At 36.5% G+C, this 10,000-nt stretch overlaps 1 non-coding gene across 1 annotated transcript; it reads left to right on the forward strand.

Moving 5' to 3' along the window:
- The first annotated feature begins 9,521 nt into the window (after positions 1-9,521).
- On the forward strand, positions 9,522-9,594 carry TRNAR-UCG (transfer RNA arginine (anticodon UCG)). Its single transcript has one exon. It is a non-coding gene; the product is annotated as a tRNA-Arg (tRNA).
- Positions 9,595-10,000: the final 406 nt, after the last annotated feature.

Below are 10,000 nucleotides of genomic sequence, written 5' to 3' on the forward strand. Positions count from 1 at the left end.
ATGTGCTTTTTAGACCGAATAATTGCATAACAATTTCACGGGCTCCTTATAACCTGAAGGAACGAAAGAACTCGTATTCAACAAAACAAACTTTTTCTCTTGAACTTAAACAATAACAACACGCGGCGCCGGACATTCAAATTTTAAAGGGAAGGGGTTGCTCATACGGCCGCCAACACAGCGTTTTTTAACCGAATTCACGATTCTTTAAAAATATTTTTTCTTACTCTTTCATCCAGATTAATAAACTTTCCCCTTAAAGTGTTTCTCTCTTTTGAGGAGCTTACCTTTCACTCCACCTGTATGATATTATCAAGCGTCTTTTTAAAGTTAAGTATACATAATCCACACAGACGTCTCTTGTAATATTTCTAAAACTCTGGCATAAAATCTGAAGAGATTTACTAACTTGACCTTACCTCCCTAAATCAAATTGCTTCCTTGGTATCATACTGTGTTTTCCAAGTACCTTACCCATTATCCCTTGCAGAAGCTTACATATTATGCTGGTTAACGAAACTGGCCTATAATTTAGAGTGTTTTGCTTGTCGCCGCTCTTTGATGAAGGTGTAATGTTGGCGAGTTTCCAATCTTTTGGTAACTTATCTTGTCTCAATGAATTTTGGAATCTAATATTTAAAGGAGGACACAGTTGTTCGGCGCATCCCCTTAGGATGCAGTTAAAAATCTCATTTCATTTCTGTGTGTTGTTTTCGATATTCTGATTGTCCAGTTTGTTTCAAATGATAAGTTCTATAAACACACCCAAAGATATAAGTCCAGTCCAATCAACACAACGAACTTGCAACAAAAATTAAAACTTAAACACATCTACACTGTTGTGAAATTTCCACATCTCTCTTATATCAGTACCTTCTGGTGGCATGGTTGGCGAGACGAGTTCCTCTCACGCGAAGGTGCGACGTGCGAGCCCACCGACGCCAAGTGACAAGGGACACGCCGGCGCTGCCCTTCTTCTGTTTCTTTCAGCGGATTTGATTTTGAAGCCGTTAAACTGATGAAAGAGATAACTGCTATTCTTATTTATATGCGACGTAACGGGCGAGGATTCTCTCTGTTCATCCGGCAGCGATCTCTCTCTCTTGGCTGCTGCTTCCCTTTATTTCCGTTTTTTGTACGACTATGTCAATCTACATCCGATGCCTCTCATTAAAAATCCACTAAATAAAGTGTTTTATACTAACCACTGTTGCTCAACACACAGCAGATCCAACCACAAACAGCATCGTCAGCTCGTCAATCGCGGGTTAATCCCAACTCGTCACGGCAGCGCCACCTCTCTCTTCTCTCGGATGCTTCCTCCCTTTATCAAAGGTCTTTATTCGACTCCCTTTCTATTTCTACCCATCCCTCTGTGTTTGAAAAATGAAGAATGAATCATCAGAAGTGAGTCATTGTCAGATTACAGATACAATTAGCAGTCGGTGTTGCTGAAACCGTTTCAGTTTTGTTCAAGAGCAGGATTTACCAAACATTTGAAGTCTTTCCGATCAGAAATGACCCGCCGCTTGAATGCGCAGTGGAAGGCAACCCAACTCACCCCCTGTGTGCATCTGTGTGCGCGTGTTCATGCGTGTGCGTTGAATCTGCCGTCCTACTTTCCCTTGATGATTTGGTAGAAAAAATACGCATTAGAGATTTGTAGGGCTTCTCATACGGTAAGAACGGTAAAGGAAATTTAATATGAAATTGTTAAAATGTTTAGCTGGTAACTCGTAGTCCATTCTTTAAATACAAAATACACTTCTGTTTTGCCATTGTGAAAACCCCAATGATACAGAACTTAGTTCTTCCTATTAAACGTCTCTCTCTATCCATCTTTAAACCTTTGGATTTATTTATACCCTTGTTTATAAACATCGATAAACTGCAGACTGAATGAGGGGTATGTTTAGAACTCACAGCTTTTCGTTAATAGTCTTTTCCGAACCTTTTCAAACGAATATTTTTGGTTATCGTTCACTTCCATGATAAAGGAATGCAACGTGAACGAAACAAATCTGAAATAAAATCGTTTAAAATCTTTGACTATCTTATATCTAATGGTGTTTTCATGTAATACATATATTTTGCCGACAATAGCGTGACTCTGATTACTCTTTTCTTTGCTCCTTCAGAACCTGTTCTCCTGAAATATCCTGTAAAAAGAAGAAAAAATCTAACAATATTCTAAAAATAAGTGGAAGAATTTTGTATGATTAATATGTGCCTTCTATCTATCTACCTACTTTAATCAACTTAGCATTAAGATGAAGAAAAATTCTGGAGCAAATAAAAATGCATGTTTTTTCTATATTTATTTGTTTGGGGTTCGAGGAGTCGGCAGTAATGTACCACTCGATCGCAAATAGCTGCCTTCGTCCCCCCATACATGTTAATGAGTTCATCTAATACACTATTCATCTCACTGGGTTCCATATACTCCCAAGTTTATATAACGGCTCATACATATTGCTCGACAACCATCCATTAGATGATGGACACTGGCCAACTATATGCTGATATCAATTTTACAGAAGTCAAAATATGATTCCTGCTGAATATGTAAAATGCAGTCCCGTTTCTTCAATTTTTCTAAAACATATGGCATTTCTCTCCAACTCGCTGCTTTTTGCAACCATTTAGTGGCCATTTCTTCAATATTTGTCTATCATTAAGGGATGGTCAGCTGCTGCCATGATAATAATAAGAATGAAAATGATGAAAAAGATTATAGCATAATAGTAATATAGTTATAACAACGACAACAGGTAATATTGATGATGATAATGATGATAGTAATGGCAATAATGATGATAATGAAAGAAATTATAAGAACCGTAATGCTGACAGTAATAAAAATGATAATAGTGATAATAATAATGGCAGCAGTAGCAGTACTGCTACTAATAACATTGTTACTATAACTAATAAAGATAACGCTGATATTAATGATAATATTAGTAATACAAAGGATATTGAAAATTATAATGATGATGATGATGATGCGATGATAATGATGACATTTAGAACAACAGGAATAAAGGTTGTTTATTGTCATCATGGTAGAGATAGCGTAGACATAATAAAATGATAATGCCAGTCCTAAAAATTATAATGATGGTAAATCTGAATATTTTCCACCTCTCTCTCTAAATCTATTCCTCCCATTCTTTCTGAAGATTCATAATGATGCTCATGGTGCGTATATCAACTTTGATAACAAGAGTAATGCAGGGGAATGAGAGAAAAATAGAGTAACAGAGATATAGGTGGATCGACAAGAAATCCTGTGGTAACCATTGTAAATAAAGCTTGTAAACTAACTTTGTAGGCTGACATTACTAATATTACTAATTTCATGTCAAAGTTTCTCGCATCGTCCGTCTCTCTCTCCGTCTTCCTCTCTCTCTCTCTCTCTCTCTGGCAGGGTTAATGAACGAAACCACACTGAGTAGCTTTGTCACTAATCATCTGCCACTCCAATTATATATTTTATAGCTAAATTCAAGAATATATCAATGGCAGGAAGTGTCTGCTCTCACTGCAGTGTCTCTAGATTACGTAGAAACAGGAAGAGTGAATCTGGGAGAAACGAGAGAGGACAACCCTCCACAGCTGAACTCCCTCCTGCCTTTCATTGCCTGTGTGATGACATGTGAAGTAGTCAACGACTCATGTCCCTCCCTTGTTGGCAACACACACATTAGTCCAATCATCTAGAAGCGAGGATTTGCCGCGGGGAGATATACAGCTCGAAATATAAATAGAAATGTTGATTTGTGTTCAAATGTGAGGACAGAATCTATGCGCAATTCCAAGCCTTGATATGAAGTTACCAGTATTTCTATATCCTCTTCATGACTTCCTAAAACATCTGCCTATTCCTAAAATAGCGAGTAGTAATACAAATTCTTATTTCTGAACATCAGTGGAAGTGTTTTGTAGATTCGATAATACGATCGTCTTGAAAGTAGTTTTAATTAACATTCCATGTCAACGATAAGCAATCATTTCGTAATCATTGGTGTACATTCGAATTCCTGTTTGATGAAATCATGTTTTTTAAATAAATTTCTTATAATGTTCTATTGAAGTAACAGTTTATACCCGACCGCAGTACGCTTTCGAAAACATATATACATCAATTTAGAACTTCTGTGTCGCTATGAAATTACATGCTTTCTCAATAGTGTATATGTTTAAAATAATATTCGTTCTAAAAATCTTCGAATGGATAATATATCAAATGGTATCAATATAAAAAATATATAAATGAAAAAATAGTTTCATAGTGAGAATGAAATAAAATCTTAATACAGTACAAAACAGAAGATATATGGTCAGCACAGGATCCAGCTGTCACTGGATTTCACACCTTGGTGGCTGTACTGCCTGGTTTGCCTACTTTCTGTTTAATTACGGCCCAAAATAGCATTCATGCCTTTCATGATCAATGTGAACTACAGTGACAACAAACCTTTCAAAATATTTAGGTAATGAATAGCTATTGTAAAAAGATAATTCTCCTTTCCTATAGAATCGTACTTCTTATCTGAGGTAGACAAAGTGGAACGAAGATAACACTAAAGACAATAAAACAAAATTTGATTCTTTTGCCTCTTTCCTTCCTTTCACTTTCCCTATTCCGTCTTGATTTTTATTTCTTTCTCTTCATCACTTATTCGTCCTCTACTTCCTCCTCCCAGTCTTTGCTTCTCGCATTACTAATATGACGGCAAACTTGTGAAAACGCGCATGAACAAACAACCAAGCAAATGAAAAAATACTAAATCAAACGCTCTAATTATTTCATACTCCTTCACATTGTAAACACCGGAAAAGGAGACAGAAACAAATGTAGAAATATATATGGAACGAGAGGTAAGTAGATAAAGACACAAACAAAAATTCATGCACAAAAGTTTGGATACTTGAGTAACCGTCGGGGATTGAACCCGAGTCTGTCGCACAGGAGGCGACCGTGCTATCCACTACACCACGGGAAAAGATATAATAACCACAGAATTATTCGAGAATTCTATTGTAGCTATTACGAGAACAGTTTATATTACACTTGAGTTTGTAATGTTGCATACATGTGTGTGTACTTTCACTAAAAGAGTAAGATGTATTAAACATTGTATGCCTACCATTGTCCTGAAATATGTCCAATATTAAGCAAATCAAATTAAATTACCCAACCTTTTTAAATACCTCTTTTCTTGCCTCCTTCAAAAAACTGCTTTCCTAAAACATCCAGCTAAAAGAAAAAATCGAACTATCTTCATTCTTATCTCAGTGAAGTACCAAGATAAAGATATATACTGGAAAAAAGTACTAGCTTTTTTTGTTGTACTTATTTTGTTGGCATGTCCACTGCTGTTGCCATTACCATTATTATCAATACTCTTCACAGACCTCCAAATCGACAATACCATTAGAATCCTTATTTCGAAATTACCAGTGTGCCATATAGTTTAAATGCAAGTGTTACCACTCATTTACAATTCTACATTCATTTGTCGAAATTTGTGGTTAAAGGAGTCAGCAGTAATAAGTTATTAATACATCCCTCGATCACAAGTTGTACATCTCTCTCTTCATTACATACATATCATAGTTGTATGATTGCATTCATTCACCCCGTTTACCCTTTAAATAATTCCCCCTTTTAATCTATTCATCTCACTGATTTCATATTCTCATGAGTCTATTTAACTGCAATCGTTCATCTCATGCCTATTCCTCGACAACCATCCATTAGATGAGTGTTGGGCAACTATGAGCTGATATCTATTATACAAAAGTCAAGGTATCTAGTTATCGCCGGTGATTTCTGCTCAATATATAAAATGGACACCATTTTTTTCTAATACATATGGCATTTCTGCTTAACCCGCTACTTTCTGTTTGTAACCATTTAGTGGCCACTTCAATATTAGTTCCACATTTAGGGAAGTTCAGCTGTTGTCATGATGAGACCAACATCTAAGGCAAAGCGTTCAAATGTTTCGTCAGGGTTAACATTTCGGTGAAAAAAAATCCATCTTTGCTGTAGGGTCGCATGCATTCTCGGCGCCGGTTCTTAAATTTTGTCCCAAACAAGTGGCTGAATAATGGTCATTCGTGCTTAATCATAAATATCTCTCACTTCATGTTGTGCAGCATTATGTAGCCGGAAACGAAAATAAAATTGTTTCGCTCCGTAGCTATCACCATCTCTCTTTCGATGTTCATTGCTTCCTGGTATATGGAGAGAGAGAGAGAGAGAGAGAGAGAGAGAGAGAGAGAGAGAGAGAGAGAGAGAGAGAGAGAGAGAGAGAGAGAGAGAGAGAGAGAGAGAGAGAGAGAGAGAGAGAGAGAGAGATAGAGAGAGAGAGAGAGAATGAAAATATCAATCAGCGATCACTATTACAATTTTACTTTTGAATATTATATGAATACTAAATTGCAAATAATACAAATGATAATGCCACGGATATCATAATCACAGATGTGAATGTAAACAATTAGCGTTTCAACGGTCGTATTCCATAGAAACGAATACATGCAGTTCATCCTTTCTTTCTCTCTCTCTTTCTCTGCAGAGATGGCGCAGACCTAAATTTCGCATATGCTGGTGAAAAATCATAACTACAAAATTTTGACACGCGAAAAGATCTAAAAATATCAAAGTATGACTCGCTGTTGTGATAACCACAAAAAATATGTATGGTCAAAATTGGGCTTTTTCCACGTTCTGCGCCGTTCTAACACGTCACAAGCTAATGACGCAAGTAAGTCCACAAAAGAACTGGCAGAGTTAACGAGCGAATCCACACTGAGCGGCTTTGTCAGTAACCATATGCCATTCCAATTATATATTCTGTAACGAAATTTAAGAGTATATTAATGGCTGGAAGCGTCTGCTCTCTCTGCGAAACATTTCAAGAGAGCGGAGTAGAAGACAGTGTGTAGATTATGGAGAAACAAGGGAAGAGCGAATCTGGGAGAAACGAGAGAGGACAACGCTCCACACCTCCTGCCTTTCATTGCCTGAGTGATGACATGTGAAGTAGTCAACGGTTCAAGTTCCTTCCTTGTTGGGAACAGACACACGAATCCAATCACTTATAGAAGGAACTCACCCTGCCGTTGATGAACATTCCCCTGCATCGCTCAGCTGTCAGAAAATGTTCCCCGCGCGTGTTGTTCACCTTGCCAATGCCTTTCCTCTCCTTTTGGCGAAGAATATTAATATATGAGATTACCACTATTCCTATATCAGTAAAAAGGAGAAAAAATGACTGCGATCTAAAAATAATCTAGAGTTTTGTATGTTTAATATTAGGATTCTCTCTCTTTCTTTCATTTGCCCTCTATCTACTACTTAACTAAGCATTAAGATAAACAGAAATCTTTGGGAAAAAGATAAATACTATCAGGTTTTTACTTTCTTTGGCATGCCCACTACAACCATTATCGTTAACATCAATGCTTTTCACAGACCCAAATTGTCAGTACCATTAATAACCATATTTCAAGATACTAGTCAACCATATATCTTTTTTACAAAAGTTATTGCTCTCAATTGCAAGTCTATATTCATTTGACGAAATTTGTGGTTCAAGGAGTCAGGAGTAATAAATTACCAATGCATCCCTCGGTCTCTTCATGTCAGATGTATTTATTACAAAACTCAATTCGTTCATCCCACATACACGTTATCAATAAATCCCTCTATTACACTACTGAACTCACAGAACTTCATATTCTCATATACAACCATTCGTTCATCTCATACTTATTCCCCGACAACCATCTATTAAATGATGTTGGACACTAACCAACCATATGCTAATAGATAAGACATTTCTTTACTTGCTAATCATATATGGCAGGATATCACCTGAATCCTTGGCTGCTAAACATTTCCTCACGGGATTTTTTTTTAACAAAACCAAGTTACTGCAGACTTCGTGGCCATCAAATTTGTATAGATAATAGTAAACTCGTTAACTAAAACTTTTGCTCATAACATCAATATGAAAATAACGACATCAATATGATTCATAACACAAAAAACATAAGAATTGTGATGATGAGCATTGTTACATAATGATGTGAAATATCAATATAGCTAATCTTGTTAGTAAATACAAGCTTTGTTAATGACAACAATACCAACGACGAGAAAAGCTGAATTATACTTATTTACGATAGCATAGTCATAAGGGCTTTTGACAAGCATAATCCATGCTAAGATAATATTGCACGTAAAAAGAGGCTAAACTGAAGCCAAATAATCAGACTCATTAAATTTATTTCCTTTTGTAAAAAACACATTTTGGGGGGAAGTAATTTCTTTTTATCGATCACCTACATATTATGGTATCTATTATGCGTAGTCTATAAAAGTATGTTTATCATCGTTATTAAGAAACCTTCCTATATACTCTGCAGCTATCACAATCTCCCTTTTCGATGGTAATTGCTGCCTAGCATATGGTGGGAAAGAGAGAGAGAGAGAGAGAGAGAGAGAGAGAGAGAGAGAGAGAGAGAGAGAGAGAGAGAGAGAGAGAGAGAGAGAGAGAGAGAGAGCGAGGAGCGAGCTAGGTGAAAATCAATCCGCGACCACTATTACAATTTCACTTTGAAATATTATATGAATATTAAACTGCAGATAATACAAATGATAATGCCGCCATCATAATCACAGACATGAATGTAAGTACCATTTTAACGGTCGTATTCCTTAGAAACGAACACATGCAATTTATCCTTGGTAGTTCCAACACTTCTGTGCCATTTACATCATCAAACAATCTGTCCATCTATTTTCCATCAATCTGTCTAGAGAGAAGACTCAAAACTAATCCTGGCGACAAAGAAAGTCGATCTGGATCTGTGATGCAGAATGAGTTTATTTTTCTTATCCATTTTTCTAATATTAGAGTATGGCAGACAAATATATGATTCTCGAGCAGGTGGATAGCATATTAGATCAGTGACATCAACCAAATTACCACCTCTATTTAAGTCAAAATTCGGGTTACCATTACCCGTATTTTAATCATTAATTGGCCCATTATGAAGATTATCATCAGAAAGAATGAGAGGAAGAGATCTAGACAGATAGATGGAAAAAAATATATTGCTAGATGTGTGTGTGTGTGTGTGCATGTATATATTTATGTATGTATATATAGATAATATATATATATTTATATATATATGTAGATATATACATATATATATATATATGGAGATATATATATATCTATATATATATATACATATATATATATATATATATATATATATATATGCATACACACACACACCCACACACACACACACACACACACACACACACACACACACACACACACACACACACACACACACACACACACACACACACACACACACACACACACACACACACACACACACACACACACACACACACACACACACACACACACACACACACACACACATACAAATAGCTTCCTTAGTACCTACCTTCATACCTCGACCGTGTGGCCTAATGGATAAGGCGTCGGACTTCGGATCCGAAGATTGCAGGTTCGAGTCCTGTCACGGTCGCTTGGCGTCGTGTTTTGTTATGGATGATTCCTTCAAATTCATACTTAGATCTTTGTTGACATTATTCATTTTTCTCCTTGATAAAAGAGCGAGGCAAAATAGAGCCATGTTGAAATACCTCCCGGAAATCCATGTTTAAAAGGTAAAGATACATAACGATTACATAATAAACACAACGACTTATAAATGTGATGCTTAGAGAATATATCATGGGTTTCTTTCGAAGTTATTGGAAAAGGTAAAGAAGGAGGGAGAGAGACGGAGGGGCAAGAGAGTGAGTGTAGAAACGAGATGGAAGATGAGAAAGGAGGAAAGGGAAATATGTTGGATTAGTTCCGCCAAACGGATCGCGACGATTTTGGTATCGGTGGATTCTTCTCGCCCATTGCGATGCTGGCATGTAGAT

The sequence above is a fragment of the Penaeus vannamei genome, chromosome 24, assembly GCF_042767895.1.
Source record: "Penaeus vannamei isolate JL-2024 chromosome 24, ASM4276789v1, whole genome shotgun sequence".
In the NCBI taxonomy this organism is placed as follows: Eukaryota; Metazoa; Arthropoda; class Malacostraca; order Decapoda; family Penaeidae; genus Penaeus; species Penaeus vannamei.